Source organism: Pteropus alecto, unplaced genomic scaffold, assembly GCF_000325575.1.
Source record: "Pteropus alecto unplaced genomic scaffold, ASM32557v1 scaffold468, whole genome shotgun sequence".
NCBI classification, from domain to species: Eukaryota; Metazoa; Chordata; class Mammalia; order Chiroptera; family Pteropodidae; genus Pteropus; species Pteropus alecto.
The window spans coordinates 597,716-619,086 of record NW_006441394.1 but is presented as its reverse complement, the minus strand read 5'-3'; the positions used below and the strand labels follow the sequence as shown (position 1 = coordinate 619,086).

The window sequence follows — 21,371 nt, the reverse complement described above, 5'->3', positions numbered from 1 at the left end:
GAGGAAGTGAGAAACTTTGGCAGAAACTCCAGATCTCTGGGATTCCTTTTAGGCCCTTTATATTATTTCCACTTAGGGAAAATTTAACAGAGAGCCAATGACCACGCCAATGTCGACAAAAAAAAAAGGAGGCAAAACAAATGGTTAAGAGAATGGGTTTTGGGATCAGACAATCTTCTCCGTTTTCTCTCCTTATTTTAGGTTCATGTTATCTCCTGCTTGAGATTCTACCTCCCTCACCAAAAACGACTACCATTTGTGTATGGCTTCTCACACTGACAGCGTTTTTCATCTAACAAAGTATTTCACAGGTTCATATCAGCTCTCTGAAGTAGACATTAATGTTTTCATTTTATCAAAGAGAAATGAAGTTCTGAAAAGTACCTTGCCTAAGATTACATAACTGAAAAACAACAGGACCACAATGCAACTCTGACCTTCTGGCTCCAAAGCTGGAGCTCTCTGCAGCAGACTCACCCAAGATAACTATGAGCCACTCATTATAAACCAACAGAGCCATTATCCCTATGTACACTCACTGCATTTAAAAAGAAAATGGCAAGGAGATAAAGACTGGAAAGGGCCTATTGGTAATGTTCTGTTTCTTTCTTTCTTTTTTTTTTTTAAACAAAGCCAAGTTCATTTGTTTATTTGTTCATTGCATCTGAAGTACTTCTCAAAGACATCCTTGGTCCGAGACTCTTTGCCATAGTCCTTAATCACCACACAACTGCAACCAACCACTTTATAGGGTGTTCCCTGTCGATTTTACAGAAGCCTACCCATTCCTCTAGTTTCTTGTCATCAACCTTAATTAGGTTGATTTGGTGTTCAGCACAAAGGGCCTCCACCAACTTGATATGCACAGGCTCATCACAGTTGGATGCAAGCACACAAAGGTGGGATTGGTGCTAAATTCATCTAAAAGTTCAGATGCTTCTGCAACAAACGACTTTAAATTTCATTAATTTGATGGTTTAGTTTTGCAAACTGCTAAATGAGGGTTCCTACCTTTTCGTCTAGATACTGTGAAATTAGCCCCACAACCTACAGGTTGTTATACTGTTGTTTCATAATTGTTTACTTCATTAACTCTAAAAAAATTAAAAGCACCTCTAAAAAATCAATTAAGATGAAAAAATGTTTAGGAAACTCTATTTCTTGCTTATACAAGTTTATTTTCCTTGTCCTCTAAAATGAATGAAGCGATACAAAAGTTAGATAAAGAACAAAATTAATAATCTCAGTCCCTTTCCATTCCCCTCCAAGTCCTCCCCCAAGAAATATTAACGAATTTTTCCATGCCCCCCAAAACATAAGCAAATATATCTTTAAATTTAAGAGGATTTTTTGTTTTCTATATTTAAACTAGGTTTATACTTTAACATTGCTCTTCAACTTATTTTTCTCACTTAATCATGAACATCCCCCATAAGTGTCAATAACTTTCTAAGTCATACTTTTAAAAAACTGTATAACAGTTCATATAAAGGATATACTGTAATGTGTTCATATTTTCTTATTGATGCACATGACTATTTTCAATCTGTTACCATTTCAAACAATGCTGTAATGAATATTCTTGTACATGTTTCTTTTTAAACAAAAGAAAAAAACTATTTCTACACATACACTTTCCTTGTTGTCCCATGTCTTCATTGCTTCCTTTCTTATCATCATCCCTGCCTCGCTTGCTCACAGAATTCTCCTCAGGGCCCACTGTGACAATGGGGGGCAAAGCAATTTGGAGAATGTTAAGACATGACATGTGATAGTTACTGTTGGTAAATTAGAATTGGCTTGTCTTGGCTGCCTCTCCCAGCCATCTGCAAACAATGCCTGCCCACCCTCCTATACATGTTGTGCTCCTTGTTCTGGTCTCAGCAGCTGCTTCCAACTCAATTGATGTGGGCAGAGCTGGCTTGGGGATTTAATCCTACTTTGTCACACTCCTGACCCTGGCAAGTACACATAGGCCCACCAGCTATCTAAAGAAGTGGAAAAGAGAAGAATTCATTATTACTATGAAACAATACAATACATAAGTATATAGAATAAAATGAAAAAACTCCCCATTCATTAAACCTTAACAAACATTTGCCAATGGTACATCCCTCCTCAGAGGAACCACTGTTTTAAGTTTGCTGTATAACTTTTCAGACTTTTCCTAAGCATGTATACACACATACACGTATATACACATATATGTGTATATACATGTATTATGTATATACATGTGTATACAGAGAAAGACACAAAGAGTGTGTGTGTTTGGTCTACATACCTGTAATCATACTGTATAATTGGTTCTGCAACATGCCTTTTCCACTTAAAAATTTCTCTGACATGTTTCCATATTAGTATATAATGGACTCCTCATACTTTTAAAAGCTCAAGAAAAATACTGTAGAGATTGCGCCACAACTTTGTTTTTCCATTTTGCTATATCTGAACACTTAGGTTGTTCATAGTGTTTTGTCATGACAAAGAATGCTATATCTATAATACCAGTACACACCTCATTTTACATAAAAGCTATTATCACTCTAGCATATATACCAATAATTGGAATTGATGAAGCCTGTACATGTTAAAGTTGACAGATACTCCCAAATTACCATTCAAAAGGGTGGACCAATTTTAGTCCCAGCAACAAAGCATAAAAATTACTGTTTCTACATCCTTCCAACAATAGATATTATTTTTATTTTATCAATATAAAGCATAGGAAACAATATATTGTTTTAATTTATATTTTTCTGATTTCTAAAAAAGTTAAATATCGATATGTATAACTGGTCATTCTTATTTTTTATGGAAAATATTACCATTTTGATTTTAAACATGAGGACTCAGAGAAGCTAAGGTGACTGCTAGTAAGTTGTAGATGTCAAAGCTAAGTTTTGTAACTTCTCATGAAAGCTAGGCCTTCTATCTAATATTTTCCCACTACCCAGGGGTCAACAAACTATGGCCTGCAGGCAAGCTGCCCACATTTTGTGAATCAAGTTTTACTGGAACACAGCCATCTCCATTCGTTTATGTACTATCTATGGCTACTTCTGTTCACCAATGCCAGAGGTGAGTAGTTGTGACTATACAGCCTGCACAGCCTAAAATATTGACTGAGTCTAAATAAAACAGAAACTCACATTTAAAACCTAAAGAAAAGTTTCTCAATGGAGATTAATTGTTGTCCACTCGACTAGTGTATGGCTATGTTAGACAGTACAGCTGATTTTTAAATAAATTTATATGCAGTACAGGTCTGGTATATAATAACGAAGAAAAAAGCTATAAACACTCAAGTGAAATCAAAAGACATTCCCCCTGCTTCTGGGTTGGGACACTACTCTAGAGGGTTTCCAGTAAGCTATTCTTCATCTTCCTTGTCTCTTTAATTTCAACTAATGGGAAACTAATGGTTCCTCAGTGACTTTGATGAGCAATGTAACTCCCACTCACACACTACGATGATAATATGAAATTAAAGTAAGCCCCACTATGTCTGCTGCCAATCCCCATCCCTCCCCACCCCACCCCCGCCACACACACACACATAATGCAGGTGTCTCCTTCCCTTTTGCTTGTAGACAGAAGATTCATTAAGAAGCAGCTGAACATTTCCAGCATATCTAGCCAACTGCTAAGAGCAAGGGTCCTGACCTCTGTGGCAAAAGGCAGCACCCTTCTGAAGATCCTGACCACAAAAATTACTAATTTCTACTGGGTATTTTAGGGCCATTAAGTTCCTATGGGGCAGAAGGCAAAGGTACCATCATCCCCATTTTATAAATGGGGAATCGACGGTAACCTTCCTTTTTCCTTTCACTTCCAAAGGTCATTTTAGCAAATAGAGCTTCATGAAGGTGGACATCACCACTAGGCTCCTTCCCACTCCTGCCATTTTCTCCTTCCATCCTCTGCCAAATTTTGATTTTATACAATAATGCAAAAGAATTTATCATACTCTCCAGGAAAGTTAAATAAATCTAGTATTTTGAATGACAAATTAATCAAAGAAAGAACAGTGTATTTTCTCATGCAAGTAAGCAGGCAGGCATTCTTTTTTCTTAATTTTTATTTTTCAATTAGAGTTGACATTCAATATTATTTTATAGACGGGCATTCATTTTTCAAATTTTTTTTTAGGCAAGGCAACACTTAGGTGACCTCAAAGATTGCAAGGGCCTTGTCAGCTTACAATCCCTTATTTTTTTATTTTATTTTTTTAATTTATTTACTTATTTTTATGCCTACAGCACCTGGTCTTCCTAGATGGTCTCCCATCCAAGTACTAACCAGGCGCGACCCTGCTTAGCTTCCGAGATCAGATGGGATCAGGCTTGTTCAGGATAGCATGCTGTAGACAGGCAGGCATTCTGAAAGTGGTTCTCTGGAAAGAAATTTGGCAATACATATCAAAAACCTAAAAAATGTTCATATTCAAATATTATGCTAAGTGAAATAAGCCAGACACAAAAAGAAAAAAATTGTATGCTCCCAACTTATGAGGTACCTAGAATGGGCAAACCCATAGAGACGAAGAGTAAGAACAGAGGGTACCAGGGAGGAATGGGAATTATTGTTTAATAGGTACAGAGTTTCTGTTTGGGATGATGAGAATGTCCTGGATATGGAGAGTAGTGATGGTTGCACAACATTGTAAATAAACTTAATGCCACTGAATTGTACATTTAATTGTGAATTTATATTAAATTGTGAATTCAACACTTAAAAATGGTTAAAATGGTGAATTTTGTTATGAATATTTTACCAAAAATTTTTAAAGATTACTAAAACAACAAAATTCATGTTCCCTGAATTTTAATCATAGCAATAAAAGTTTAGATAATCTGAAATGTAAACAAAGATATATATATTAATAGAATTATTTTTTATTATGAACTAGAAAAAACTAAATATCTAATAACTCAAATTAATTATGATACATCCATATGATGAAACCTTATGTAGTTATTAAACATATTTTCAACAATTTTAATGACATGAGGAAATACTGAAATGTCGAATTTAAAAAGCAGGATATAAAGCTTTAGTATGGTATGAACTCTATTTATTTATTTATTTTATTTATTTCCCCCATCTTTATTGAAATATAATACACAATTAGTTGTTTGTATTTACATTGTACAAGTCAATGAGTTTTTTTCAATTATAGTTAGCATACAATAATATACATTTCAGTTATATAGAATATTGATCAGAGATCCACATAACTCACAAAGTGACCACTCCACTAAATCTAGTACCCCATTTCCCCCTTACATATTTATTCCAACATTAACCATCTTCCCCATGCTACACTCTAAATCTCCATGTCTATTCTGCAACTATCCATTTGTACCTCATAATCCCTTTGCTTTTTGTCCCCCACAACCCCCTTCCCATCTAGTATCCCTCTAAATATTCTCTGTATCTATGAGTTTATTTCCATTTTTGTTGTTGATTTTGTTCTTTAGATTCCACATGTATGTTGTGAAATCAGGCAATATTTGTCTTTCTCTATCCAACCCATTGTTCATTCAGTGCAATATCCTCTAGGTCCATCAAGGCAGTATCTTTTTCCATCTCCTTCCTTTTAGTCTGTGTGTGTCTTTTAATCTGAAGTGAGTCTCTTATAGGCAGCATATGTAGGGACCTTGTTTTCATATCTATTCATCCACTCTATCTTTTAGCTGGAGCACTTAATTCTTTTCCATTTGAGGTACTTGTTGATAAAAATGTAGTTGTTACCATTCTTTATTCTTACTTTTGATACGTTTTTTCTTCTTAAAGAAGTCTCTCCAACATGTCCTGTAATACTGGCTTAGTGTTGACGAATTCCTTTAGCTTATTTTTGTCTGCAAAGTTTTTTATCTGTCCGTCAACTCTAAATGCTAGCTTTGCTGGATAAAGTATTCTTGGTTGTAGATCCTGGGTTTTCATCACGTCAAATACTTTGTGCCAAGACCTTCTGTCCTGCATAGTTTCTTTTGAGAAATCAGCTGCCAGTCTTATGGATATTCCTTTGTAAATAACTGCTTTTCTCTTGCTACTTTTAAGATTCTCTCTTTGTATTTAACCTTTTGCATTTTAATTATGATGTGTCTTGGTATGGGCCTCTTTGGGTTCCTGGTTTTTAGGACTCTGAGCTTCCTGGGGTTTTGTCTATTTCCTTCACAAGGTTAGGAAAGTTTTCCATCATTATTTCTTCAAATAGCTGTTCAACATCTTGTTTTCCTTCAGGTACCCCAATGACACAGGCATTTTTACCTTTAATAGTGTCCCACAGGCTCCTTAAATTATTATTATAGTCTTGGCTTCTTTTTTCTTGCCATTCTGATTGAATGTCCTTGGCTTTCCCATCCTCTATATAGGTCATTTGATCCTCTTCTTTATTCACTTTGTTTATTCTATTTAATAAATTTCTCATCTCAGAAAATGTGTTCTTTGTTTCTAAATGTCTCCCTTTTATAATTTCCATTTTTATGTTTTTATCTCTTTGTTGAAGTTCTCACTGAATTCATCTACACTTCCCATAAGTTCATTGAGCATCTTTATAACCAGTGTTTTGAACTCTGTATCTGTTAGATTGCTTGACTCCATTATTTCTGGATCTCTGTTCTATTCTCTCATATGGTTTCTGCTTCTTTGTCTTCCCATTTTGGCTGCCTTTCCGTGTCTATTTCTATGTACCAAGCAAAGCTCCTAAGTCTCCCGGTCTTATTAGTACGGCTTCGTGTAGTAGGTGTTCAGTGGCACAATCCTCAGAGGGGTTCAGCTGCAGGCCAAGTTTAGCCCCAGCCTGTGCCCCTCCAGGGCCACCTATCAAGACTCAGCAAGCAATCCACAGATACTGTGGTTATAATTGCCTCAAAAGGCCACAACAGAAACTGAGGCCAGCTGCCTCCAGTGTGAGTTTAGACGCACTGTTCAGCAAAGAGCACCTGACTCGCTGAGGATATACCTGGATGTGGCTTGGGTGGGGCCGTGAGTTGGGGGAGGTAGAGTCTCAGAGAATCCTCTAGGTGGAGCAATGTCTGTTATCCAGTTTGATAACGTCTCTTTCCACTATGGCAGCGCTGAGATCCATACATGGAGAGGAGGTGGGGCTCAAGAGAGGAACAATGGATACTGCCAGCACTTCTGTACATAGCGAGTCTTGCCTTGGCCCTCACTCCAACAACTCAGTGTCCCCCTGTATGTCCCTGCACAGCTCAATGGGCACTGGTGCTCAGAGCAAGCAGGTCTGTCACCGCAAAAGTCTGCTTGTGGATGTGGCCCCTTTAAGAGGCGTCTGCAGCTGCCGCTGCTGCAGCCACAGCTTCTGTCCCACTCAACCGCTCAGTACTGGGCAGCCTTGCATCCTCACCCTGTCCTACTCTTCTGCCGTTGCAGGGTGATTTCTTAGGTTCCTCCCTAGTTGTATGGCTTGTTCATCTAGATCCCAGGTGATATTTCCTTGCTGTCTGCTCCTTGTTTCTGTCACAACTTTGACTTGGTTGCCAGAGAGATGAACAGAGCCTCTATCATCTACACCATTTTTCCTCTTCTCTGAACCCAATTTATTTTTTAAAGTACATACACACACACAACTGCATACTTATGAGTGTGAATGTATGTAAATTTCTAAGGAAGTATACCAAATATTGTCTATTTCTGAGTTGTGGACTTATGGGTCACTTTTACTTTCTCCCTTTAAACCTTATTTTTCTTGTTTTCTAAACTATCATGATATGCAATCAGGAAAAAACATAATTCACATTGTTTCACCCAGTAATCTACTCACAGACTTACATAAGTAAGTAACTAGAAATACTGACAAAAATTTATGCATAATGCTCAAAGATACACCAGAAACCAATAATAATTACTAATTTAAAACTATGAATAAATAATAAATAATGGTTACCTCTGCAGAGTAGGATTAGGATAAAGGGTAAAGTACAGGGGACTTATTTGTTATAATTTGTATAAAAGTATTACAGTATTGTTTAAAATAGAAACAACTGAAAGCACTATAAAAATCTCAATTATGTAGACATTAGAAATAGTTATAGTTCCAGCAACATTATAAATATTTGTGAAATTTATATAATGAAAACAATGGTAAATGAGAAAAAGCAGAAAACAAAGTTGTAGTTAATGTATGATCCAGACTATGCAAAACAGAAATATGCGTAGGCACACAAAATATTGAAAAGAAATACTAAGATGGAAATAAGTCACTTTCTCCAGACTGTGGGATTATGGATGATTTTAGTTTTCTTCTTTATACTTTTCTGTATTTTACTTATTTCCTACAGTGAACGTATACTATTTTTCAATCCGGTTCAAAAATGTTTTTAGTTTCCACTGTATAATCAGAAGTCTACATGTATGAGAAATTTTATCCTCAAAGGATTAGCAGTAGAGGCAACCCACTAGCAAGAAGACTGTACATAATGTATATACCCTAAGAAAACCTTCATCTTTGCAGTGGCGGGGGCGGGGAGCAGGACTCAGTCTAAAGGGACACTGCTGACCACTTCCTCCTTTCTTGCTTTTGGATTTTAGTAAATGTAAATGAGACATCTACTGCCCAAAGGTGAGATGTCTGACAAACTTTATACTCAAGGGACCAGGACCACCACCTGTCCACCCTGTAATCTAAGCCATTCGTTACACTTAAAAAATAGACCAAGACCTAAGTAACATGGATTGAGTCATGTTATTCCTTACATCAAAAACATCCAACAGCTAATTCCGTGCAGAATAAAATCCAAATTCTTTGGCAGAACAGTTAAGGTTCTTTAAGATCCAACCATCGATCTTTTTTTCGAGCCTCATTTCCAGCTCATTCCTCTAAAACATCTTCTATCTCAGGAGCTCTTTCTCCAAACATGCCAGACATTTTCCAGGCTCTGTGCCTCTGCCCATGCTGTGACTGCCTCCAAAATGCCCTAAACCTACTGAACTGCTGTTCACCCTTTATAACCTGACTCAAACACCTTCTCCCTTCAGAAGCTCTCCTTGTTCTCCTCAATTCAGGAACAACTGTTCTTTCCTTTACATGCTCCCAAATTACTTGCTCCTTTATACACTGTATTTCATTCCTCTTTGGGTCAATGCTAGCTGCATACATAAGTTTCACTTGACTAAGGTCCTGGAGAGGAGAAACCATCTTATTCACGTATTGGCTCCATTCCAGCACAATGCTTACACATAGTATGTGCTAAATGATGCTGCCTGACTGAAAGAGAGCCAACTGGACCAAATCTAGTGAATTCTTTCAATGAGGCAGCCAGTAAAGCCAAACCGTCAAAGAGAACAATCTAAAGTCACATACCCAGCATGACTGACCAGCAGAAAATGTTATCAGCCTGTCACTTTAAGAGGACTGGCAAGTTGACTGTGTTTCCACAATCTTAATTAAAACTAAAGGGCACTGAGGGAAAGAAGAGATATAGATAGGGAGATTAGGAGGTATGGATTCTACAGGTCATCCCTCCTCTTCTGCTTGGAGCCCAAATCTTCTGGCCTAGTGCCTAGTAAGCTCACCAAGAAGCCTATTCTCTCTTTGGGGTCACTGAAGGGTCTAAGTACTGAAAAGCAACTGATTAGGCCACTGTCTATCCAGCAACCAGCTCTGCTCTTGGGCATTTAACTTCTAATTGTGGTTACATGGGGCTTTTTCTCTAAATGAATCCTACTGCACCAATCATTAAAGCGAATCCCTTTAAAGAAAGGTTTGAAATTAACAGCAGGGAACAAAGTCTCTAAATCTTCTAAATCACAATATCCACACTGTTCATTTTGATGAAATTCGCCCCCACCTCCTTCAAACAATAGGTCCTACAGGGAATAACTTCTTTCAGGACCAGCATGTCCTGTGATTGTTTTTCAGGAGAAAGCTCCCAGTGCCTGCTTCTCATTAGCTAGTTCATGTTTGATCACTCAGCTGTGACTCCAAGTAGACAGCAGTCACTAAAATTTAGGGACTAAAAAGGAATTCCATTCCTGCCCCTAGTTTAATAGTCAAGCAACGTAGAACAGATATTTTCCCACCTCACACCTCCTTAGGCTTGTTTTCAGATCTAGAACTCTTAGTAGCTAACTTTTTCATCATAAAAATAAGAAAAACAAGGCCTAGAGTAAGAAAGAGAATTGTAAAGGATCATATAGTGACTTAATGACAGAATCTTTGGACTAGGCTGCCTAATACCTTATTTTACTGACTAGTTATCAAAAAGAGCATCATTTCCAGGAACAGATTCCAGGGTACTACAATCAGCCTAATTTAAATGCATTAAAGATAGCCTCTCTGCTTTGATACTCCCTTCCTCACCTCCACTCCACCCTTTTTCAAACCTAAACTGCTGACTAAATAAACAAACAAATAAATAAAACAAATGAAGTAATATATATTATTTCTCCTACAATAGACTGGAGCTACCAAAACCATCTGCTTCAGCCATGCCACTTGGAGACACAGTCCTGATGGACACTGGCATGCTGATGAGCAGTGGCTGCTGCAGCCTGCAGAACCTATGGCTGTGAGTTTCTGGAGATGGAACTGCAATGGCCCCACAACAACGTCCTACAGCAACACGTTCCAACTCTTTTTGACCCTCAACACATTTGTGATTTGGGAGGACTACCACAATAAAGGCTAATTTTCTCTACTATTGAGTCACCTTGACCTAGACACAAGCATAAACACTGAGTATAAAGGAAGTGACACTTTTTTAAATAAACATTTCCATTCATATTAAATCAAATGAAAATTAAAATCAAAATAGTCTCCTTAGGAAGTTCCTTACTTATTATAACAATACTACCATTGCTCACAATATTAATGAAACACTCCTTTAGGAACTGCCTTTAAAATCTGTTCCATGTGAAACACAAAAATTAAGTCTTACTATTTTACAGTCACACCTCGTTATTCACCAAAAAAGATATTCCCTTGCTTGATTCTTTGGATCACAGTATCTGCTGGCTATTTCCAAAAACTGAATCCAAATCTTCAAATATTTAGAGTGAAGATTCGTTACTTTTGAGGATATTCAAAAGATTGGCTTAGAAGCCAAAAATGTTCTGAGCACTGACAGAATCACCAGAATGTAAAGGTTGATAACACAACTGAGGGGAAACTTATAATTGTCCCACCATTACAATGAAAGGTATGAGATATGTGCAATATGTCACATGTGTTAAAAATAAACTATTATATTACTTTGCAATCACACATTATATAATCATAAATTTGGGCTGTGGAAGAAATATTCTAGATCATAAAATTAAAACTGTTAATTTTAACATGAGAAAACTCCAGCTCACTGAGGTTAGGTAATTTGTCCCTGGTGACGTAGCTGGTCAGCAACAGTCAGGACTAAAAACCCAGCCACCTTGACTCCCAGCATTATTATCCACAAACATAAACTAATCCATATACCTTCCCGATTCCCTGTTCCTCACTGCTGTCTTTCAAAGGGGAAGAAGATGACTTGGGACACCAAGCACACCAAGTATCACTCTGAAATCCAGTAGCTGAGAAACAATAGCTTAAGACCAGGACCTCCTTGCAGTTATCCCTGTGGGTATGAACCACTGTTTAGTATCTGGCTCACAGAGTTCTGAGTACTCTACCTCAGAGCAGGGATCAGTGAAACCTATGGACACTCCCCACCCCCCACCCCCCGCAGCTAGAAGAATATGTAAATATGTTTATTAAGCCTCTCTGCCTACCTCCTGCAGTAACCTATTTGCTTCAAGTAATTGAAAGACAATTACTATGAAAACCTGGATCAGGAAAAAGAAAGTACTGTCCAGGAAAAAGCTGACAGTATGAAAAAGCAGAGAGGGCAGGAACCATCTTGACTTACCTCCTGGTGGACAGCTTCCTCAAGCTCAGAACAAAGTGATCCCTGGCAGTCTGGCTTAGAATTAGCCTAGATCCAGCGAAGGGGCAAAGGAATAAGAATGCTTCTTCATTCCCCCATTACATCCTGGGCAGCCCCAGCATTCCGTAGATCAGACAGCAACCAGAAGGGAAGCCACACAGCCCAGGTCAATGGGGTGAGTCAGTGGAAGAGCAGGAAGAGTCACTGGGGCAGAAATTCTAGCCTCCTGTAGCAAGACTGACAAACCACACCCATCCCTGGTCAGCACTGAGAAGGCCTTGCCTCATTAGGATTCTATAGTCTCCAAACTAGAAAAGGCCCTTCCTCAGGAGGCTCCACACCACGTTCATTTCCAAGTGTGTTTCTACTACTCAAAAACTTTCCATGGTTTTCTTCTGCCTAAAGCATCACATCTAAAATCTTTGGCTTAATTTTCCATGTCCTCCATTATATGGCCTCAAGTCATTTATTCAACCTTATTTCCCACTATTCCACAGTGTACACTCTAAACTAATCAAGCCAGTCTTCCCACTTCTCTCTGCATGAGCCAAGCCCTTTCTCATTTCTATGCCTTCAGTTATCTAGCACTGGTAAATTCAAACACCTTCAAGAGTTAAACAGGTAATAGAAATGAATGCTCCAGTGGAGCATATGGCAGAACTACAGAGCACTGCCCCCACCTAAAAGCATTCAAATATTTTAACTCAAATATTTGTGTAATATTTCACTGTGAGCATCACAACATTTTAAATAGTTATTCATACACTTTCTAGCTTGCAAGTGAGGAAACTTCCCCAAGGGTAGGCAGCTGGCAAAATGCTGGGTGGTCTCTAGGCCTGTCTGAAGCCAAAGCAAGAGCTCTAAACTATTAGGCTTACAAGTAATACAAACACTATGGAAGCTACAGAGCTCTAAACTCTGAAAAGGAAATTCACTAATCACGATATACAACTTTAAGAGTGGGTTGGGAAGCCCAAACAGTGGCTTTTCTAACCAGTTCAACTACCTGAAATTTTGTCCATCTTCGTGCCAAAGTCTTGCCTAGTTATTCCAGGTCCTACTGAGTTCCCTCTTCTTTCAATTCTTATAGGGCTTACAGATTAGACAACGCTTAACGAGCGCTAAATTATATACTGTCATGAAAAACTGAATACTAATCCCATGTGTTTTCCAGCTTCGCTAATCAAACTACTATATTAACCTATATAGTTCTATCAAAAATATTTCACCTGAATCTAATCAAGAGGAAACAATCGTACAAATCTAAATTAAGAGGCAAAAACTGACCTGAACTCTTCAAGAACATCAATGATATGATAGACAAAAAGGCATTCAAGATTAAAAGAGATTAAAGAACTCTTGCTCAAGGTTAAAAGAAGAGAAGGGGCACAACAAAATCTTGACAACTAAATGCATGCATAATCTTATTGAAAAAAAAGTCTATGAAAGACAGAATTAGGAAAATTTGAGAAATCTGAATGAGTATTGTATATTGGATGTATTGAATGTTAACTTTCAATGTTAATATTCCTGGGTATCGAGGAAGATGTTCTGGTTTTTAGGAAATAGTTGCTGAAATATTTAGGTATTTCGATGTAACATGATATTCTTCACACCCAACAGTCAAAAGGTTCAGAAAATGAAGGACAGACATTCAGCAAATGTGGCAAAATGTTAATTTGTGAATCTAGATGAAGAATATATAAGTTTGTTATATTATTTTTGTAAAGTTATCAGTAGGTTTGAATGTATATATGAGTATATAAATATTTGCATATTATTCCTATAAAATATCTGTAGTTTTGAAAAGTTGATGAGGAGGAAAATCCTGTATTATACAGTTCTTTATATATTCAGCTGTGAGAGATATAATAGGTATGCACTACATATTTACTCACTATCTAAGAAACCGGGCTTTGGAGAGCAGCAACCAGAGAAAGTCCACTTTGCAACACAGTTCATCAGGAGTACAGTGGCAAACTCTTAAGGAATAAGAGAGGTTTCCCTCAAATTCACAACATCACGCCACAGGAAAGACAGAAAAGCAGGCAATTAAAGCTATTATTACCTCACCTCCTCACTGAGGACATCCAGAAGTCAGGCATTCAACAAATGCCCACTTACAGGGCAGAATGCAGTTGCTGCCCACACAGAGGACCAAGAACTAGGGTCACAATGCATCTACCTTGCCACAGGGTACCAAAAACTTGACTACCTGCAAAACAAGTGTCTCTGGCCAGTCACAGGAAGGTACCTAATTGGTCAAATAAATATGCCTGAAACATATGCACTCTTTTTTCTTCGCCTGATAAACCAGTCAACTGCAATAAGGCAGAAGAAATCTACAAAGCTAAATCACTGGCATTTCCTGCACTGGCTTCAAAGAAACTGGCCCTTAAATAGGACAGAAAGGGCAGATGACACAGCTGCCAAAAGAGGACTCAACCCAAGAGCATATGCCCTGGGCAATATGCCCTCTCTCCCTTCTACAACCACCAGATCATTTTACTTCTGCCAAGCGGTCCTTTAATATGGCGAATTACTGTCCAATGGTCAACCTTTAACCTTGACTCTCTCCTCCCTTCAATGACAACCAAGATACTACCCTTTCCACATAACCCTTCCCTCAATTTTGCAGAAGGAATAGTTAAAACTATTCCCTTGAAACTTCCATCAACTGGAGTAAGATCTGTAGTGGTATAACATAGAGCTTGCTTCTAAAATCTACCATGTTCAGCATTTTTACTAAAGAGAATGAAAACATATAAGGCCTGCTTGTCAAGCTTTGGAATTATAAACTGTCGACAGAAAATACAATGCTTTTAGATCTGATTTGACAAAAGATTTAACAGGTTTGATGGTACCAAAATAACAACATACAATTTAACAGGATTAAATATAAAGCCCTTCATTTAGAATAAAACTAACACAAGATGGTAGAGACCTGGTACAGCAGTTCCCTGCCTTTGAGGCGGGGAAAAAAAGACTGCCTGTGGTGGGAGGTGGAGAAGAGGCTGTTACTACATATGCTCTCAATGAACTATGAATCTGACAGATCTACCTAAAACATCAATGCTTGCTTTGCTACTCAAGGCTCAGGTCACATGAGTAGATGAGATGACTCTGTGCCCCACCTTTGAAAAGCAAAGTGAGAGTACATGTAGAGAAAGAATGGCGATCTTGGAGAAGAGTCTGAAAGTCATGTCGTGACAAATGTGAGAGAAGAATTACAGATGTTTAGCCGGGGAAAATATGAAAACATTTTTCTATATGTATGCATGCTTGCCATGCAGATGAGGAGAAAAACTACGTTTTCTCCCACAAGAAGACACAATCAGAACTAGTGCATGAAAGGTATAGGAAGAGAGATTTTTGTTTTTACATAGGGAAGAACCTTCAGGACAATAAAGATATCAAGAAAGTGGGTTATGGAACCTGGAATGCTTGGAATAAAATACCAACTCAACCACTTACAAACTGTATATGGCTTTGGGCAGATTAATTTATCTGTGCCTCAGTTTCCTTGCCTATTAAAAGGAATAATAATAATAGTACTTACCTCATAGAGCTTTGGGAAGCAGTTCAAGTAAAGTGCTTAGAACAGTGCTTGGCTCACAGTATGCTACAAAAAAAGGAAGTTACCTATTGCTATTACTGATTCGATATAATGAACCAGATAACCAAAAATCCTGGAAATGCTTAGAAAATATAATCAACACACCTTTTAGACTATACCAGTTAAGTCATCGTCTCACAGCTCCATACTCTGTTATATACTCTGCTTTGTGACGCTGGGGCTTGGACTCTGCCAACTTCATTTCACCTTTGCCAGCTGGCGAGCTCCGTGTTAGGTTCTGTCAATAGGGGGTGCTAAAGGGAAAATAGTAGGCAGGAGGAGGCTACAGAGGACTTTTGCCCTTGGCTTGCTGTTTCTTGACAACAGCAATTGGTTCCTCCCCCACTTCTTTCCAAACTCCCAGAACCGGCCTCATTGTGCCCTTTCAGAGACACCACACCAGCTGGGCAGAACTCAACTAAACCTGGCTCCTCCAGGCCCCTCCTGTGAGCTCCTGAGAAACTAGCAGCACCAGGCAACACCCTCTCCTCAGAGAATCAGAGCACAGTTACTCCAGATCCCTCCAGACTTCTAGGTTCTGATAACCCCCTTCCTCTCTTTGTTTTTCAGTCCTGTATGAGGCAAGTTACTTTAAGATTCCCTCTTCGCTTTTTCACCCTCCAACAAAGTTTAAACTAATTCTCTTTACTGAGTTCACTCTATTAAAATAGCTGTGTGTAGTTTCTATTTTCCTGAATGGATCCTGATATATAGATAAACTGAGCTCACAAGAAAGTAAGGGAACCAGGAACCAGAAACAAAGCAGCTGAGAAATGAATTAGTGAGCTGATGGTATAGCATCTTAGCAGTGTAAGGAATTTATGAACTCCTCATAGTCCAGAAGACAGATCTTGAGTCCTCAAAAAGCAACTGAGATTCCTGTAAAAAGCCTGACACCCTCTGTAAAAAGATAGACTAGGGGAAAAAAAATCTATCTGCTGAGAAATAGGAAGCCTGCCCTGCTTACCTACTGAAGTGGGATGGAAAAAAAAAAACCCTAGGAATTAAAAATCATAGATGTGTACATGAGGTAGATTTGGAGATAAAATTTATACTAAGCTTGTGCCCTGGAAATCTACACGTAGAGAAAAATAGCATATATTTTGATCCCAGGTTGGGAATCGCCTTAAGTGCCCAACAGAAGCAGACACGAAGTTGCTCCAGGAGATATGTGAATGGTTAATAAATACATGAAAAGGTGTTTAACATTATCTGTCATTAGGAAAATGCAAACTAAATCCACAATGAGATACTCCTACACCTCCATGAGAATGGCTAAAATTAAAAAGACTGACAATACTAAGTGTGTTGGTAAGAACATGAAGCAACTGGAGCTCTCTTACACTGATTATGGGAACATAAATGGTATAACCACTTAGGAAAACTGGTGACTTCTTAAAAAGTTAAACATATACCTGCAATATGACCCAGCCATTCCATTCCAAATAGTCAGGAAAATATATATCCACTCAAAGATTTGTACATGAATGCTCACGGCAACTTTATTCACAACAGAGAAAAACTAGAACCCCAGAAGTCCATCAACAGTGAATGATAAACAAAACTATGATACAGCCATACAACAGACCACCATTTAGCAATAGAAAGTAACAAATTACTGTTACATGCAACTAAGTGGTTAAATCTCAAATGCATTATGCTACATGAAAGAAATCAGACACAAAAAAGTACACACTATATGATATAAAATTCTAGAAAGTGCAAATTAATCTACAGTGGTTCCTGGGACCGAAGTGAAGGAAAAGATGTAAAGAGGCATGAAAAAACTTTTGGGAGTGACAGGAATGCTCATATCTTGATTGTGGCAGCTTCTTATAGGTATACACATTTGTCAAAACTCTTTTTCCTTTAAATAAAGCTTACTATAATAAATTACACCTAAACAAAGTTGATTTAAAAAAGAAAATACTGCTCTTGGGAAAAGTGACCTCAACGCAAGCTACATAAGATTATCATAGATGATGCTCCTCTGAATATGTGCTCATCAAATTACAAAACACTTGAGGAAAAATTCACCATTAACAAAAGTTACAACTAATGGCAGGATTAGCCTCCTAAAAACTTCAGATAATTGAATATGACAGAGACTACAAGTTAAATTTATTTAAAAGAATTATAACAAGATGAATTGAAAACCACAAGACAAAATCAAGATGCTACGAAAAACAGGCAGATTTGAAAATGAACCAAAAAATATTTCTAAAAATAAGAATTCAAAAAGCAAATTAAATCTAGCTGAAGAGTAAATTAGCATGCAAGGATAAAGGCAATTACTCAGAAGGTAACACAAAAATATAGAGATGCAAACTATAGTGAGATACCACCTCACACCTGTAAGAAAGGCTACTGTCAACAAGACAAGTAATAACAAGTGTTGGAGAGGTTACGGGGAAAAATTAGCCCTCATACATTGCTGGTGGGATGTAAATTGGTACAGCCAATTTACATTGGTATGGAGGTTCCTCAAAAAATTAAGAATAGAATTACCATATGACCCAGCAATTCTTCTGGAAATCTACCCAAAAACTTTGAAAACAGTTATCTGTAAAGATATATGCACCCTGATGTTCACTGTAGCATTATTCACAGTGGTATTATTCTAGCATTATTCATAAAAACAACCGAAGTGCCCTTCAATCGCTAACTGGATAAAGAAGATGAGGTACCTGTATACAATGGAATATTACTCAGCCATAAGATGAAATACCGCCATTTGCAACATCATGGATGGATCTTGAGATTATCATGCTAAGCAAAATAAGTTAGAACAAATTGAGAACCATATGATTTCACTCATGTGGGATATAAAACTGAAAGCAACAAATGAATAAGTCAGACAAAAACTCATGGACACAGACAACAGTTTAGTGGTTACCAGAGGGAAAAGGAGGAGGGGAAGTAGATAAGGGTAAAGGGGGTCAAATATATGATGACGGAAAGAGATTTAACTTTCGGTGGTGAACACACAAAGCAATATACAGATGATGTATTATTGAATTGTACACTTAAAACCTATATGATTTTATTAACCAATGTCACTCCCAATAAATTTAATAAATAAAAGCTAAAAAAAAAAAAATACTGAAGAACTAAAAATGTTTTCCAACAAAGAGTGTTTACCACTAACAGACCCTCGCTAAAGAAAACACCTGAAGGATGTATTTGTCTATTTAACACAAAAGAATGGAATAACTTGCAAGAATGGTGAAAAACACATATATGGGTAAAATGAAATAATCATTAACACAAAACAATACTTATTATTAATTAGAATTGTTCAACATTGATATGGACTGCCTTTAGGAGTGGTCTCATTCTTGGAAGTGCTCATTTTGAATATGGACAAGACCTTTTGATAGGTTTAGTGTACACTGGGTGAGAGGCTGAAATAAATGAGCCCCAACATACATATTGACCATAGAGTTTTATTATTTAAGACACAGCTGTCAAAACACTCCCTGATCAGCTGTTTAGCCATCTGAGGCAAGACTTTGCCCCCATCTTAACAGTTCTAGAACTCAACTCTTACTTCTAGGCATTCTTCCCACTCCCATAAAGAACATTCTAAATAGAAGTGTTTCTGATGTGTGCTTTTGGGTAAGATCTTCTAGTTCGGGGAAAGTAGAGCTTTTGGGATTAGATTAAGATTCAGGCATTACAATTAGTCATCACTTGCTTGAACTTGGGCCAAGAAGAGCGCTTTGGAACCTTTTACAGAAAACTATGTGCCTCTTCCTCTAAAGGAGAAAATACCACAGGAACAGAGAGGGAGGGAACATGAACATGTACACTCATCTCTGATGACTGACAGCTACCTTACCTGATCTAAACATTCTCCCCAGGTTCTCATTTTTCACCTCAGTAAAGATCTCCACAAGAGAGAGAGCCCCAAATACCTTTACCATCAAAGGTTACTTTGCCCACCAGAGTAACACATTTGACAACCCAGAACTTTGGAAATACAAGACCAGGCGACAGGCACCAGAGAGGGAAGCATGGATTAAAGCAAGTATATATCACATTTTCAAGAGGCAGTGCTATTCCAGGCAAGAGGACAGTGTAATAGAGGTTCCAAAGCCATTAAATAAAGATGGGAAAGCCAGGCTTCTACTCGCTTTCAGACCAAGAAAGCTCATTCATTTCAAAGCATACATTTATGGTCATGCCATGTTTCATATCCTGCCTAAGCATCAGGATACAGGGACAAAAGACAGTCTCTATTTAGAAGGGCAGGCATGCAGACACTCTTAGAATACCAGAACATCTTACTAGATTTGACCCTCAAAACAACCCCAGGAAATAGGTAAGGCAGGTAAGTTCGTTGTTTACATACATGAAAAGTGAAGCTCAAAATAAAGTGACTTGTCCAAGACAACCTGCACCCCCACAGAGCCCCTCCCGTCCTCATTTAGCCACAACCCTCAAAAACTCCAGTACAGCTAACCACGCACTAGCTATGTAACCCTGGCCAAGGTAAACCTCAGCTTGCTATAATAAAGTTAGGAATATTAAAAAGATGATCCATATGAAGGATGTGGCACAATGCTGGCACGTAGATGGTGCTCAGAAAACGTTTACTACTTTTACTACTACTACTACTACTACTACTACTACTACTGTTAACAATAATAGGCTTAGACTTCTCATTACAGGACTCATCGTGACAAGCCTTTCAGGAACCTGAACTACCCACCCACAGCTCCCACCGTCGCCCTCAGACGAATTTCCAGGCACGCCCCCCAAACTCTCTCCACCCCCCTCAGGCACGCCCAGCACCTCCCCCTCCGACTCAACCCTCTTCTCACAAACCTTACTCCGGATAGATTCTCCCGTCAGACTCCGTTACGAAGGTGGACTTCCGCTCGCACGCACCTCTCCAGTACCCACTCTAGGCCTGCGCATTCCTGTGGGCACTCAGGTCGAACGCCAGCCGCGGGCCCGCGCCGGTTACCTGGCCGCGCGCTCTGGCTCCGCCTCCCGCTTTCTCGGACAGTGCTGGACGCGGGCTCGCGCCAGCTCGGTGAGCGCACAATTAATTTAAACTATGGCCCCGCCCCCTCGCGCCGCCCTCTGATAGGTTCCTGTCGGCTGGTGAGCATGCAAGGGCACGCTTGAGGACCCGGGAAAAGGAAGCGTGAGGGCCACTGGGAAAAAGGAAAGGGTGTCACTACTTCCGGACCTCGGCTTCGACTGGAGGGCAAAGACTACAAGTTCCAGCACATCCGCGGCCTTGGAGCCCCGCCCTTGACGGACGACAGCTCCCGGCAGGCATCGCGCTTACGGCGCCTGGCCTAGATGTAGTGGCGAAGGTAGTTGCCATGGAGTTGCGTTGGGTAACCCTGTGGTAGTGAGTGGGACGCCGAGGCTGGAGGGGCAGCAACTGCGGGTGAGTCGGGAGGGAAAATAGGAAACTCATCTAGGAGACAAGAGCTCTATGGAGAGGGGAGGGGCATTTCCTTTTTCGGGGACCTGAGACCTCTAACCCCCTTTCACAGTGAACAAGACACAACACCCATATGGGATAGACAGGCCCTGAGAGGAGGGAAAGGCACTGAGATACATAACCATACAAATTGTAGGGTGCTTAAGAGTCTCCCGCATCACAAACATGGGGCCCCCTAATACAAATGCCTCAAATCCCTGACACACCTGGGCTATCTGAAACGCCCTGATGTAGGGTTGGTTTTCCTGATGAACTAAGACCCTCTTCAAGACATGGGAGTAGCATCAGAGTAAATCACAGGCCCTAATACTGGAAATGTAAGAAACTATGTATGGGGCTTGCGCTGCCCCTTTCCTCCTAAGCAGGAAGACCTCAGGGTAGAGTCACCTTTTCAGAGTCTCAG

At 39.0% G+C, this 21,371-nt stretch overlaps 1 protein-coding gene and 1 pseudogene across 4 annotated transcripts in view; both read right to left on the bottom strand.

Moving 5' to 3' along the window:
* Positions 1-20,577, bottom strand: part of NUMA1 (nuclear mitotic apparatus protein 1) — a 64,879-nt gene extending 44,302 nt beyond the window's left edge. The window contains exon 1 of one of the 4 annotated variants that reach the window (XM_025051589.1): positions 20,335-20,577. The gene's annotated coding sequence lies outside the window, so the exon portion shown is untranslated. Of the gene's footprint in view, positions 1-11,870; positions 12,046-20,334 lie in introns of those variants that run through there. The other 3 variants (XM_006918698.3, XM_015594723.2, XM_025051588.1) reach the window with 3 other exon arrangements.
* LOC112485363 lies at positions 4,254-4,371 on the bottom strand (annotated as a pseudogene).
* Positions 20,578-21,371: the final 794 nt, after the last annotated feature.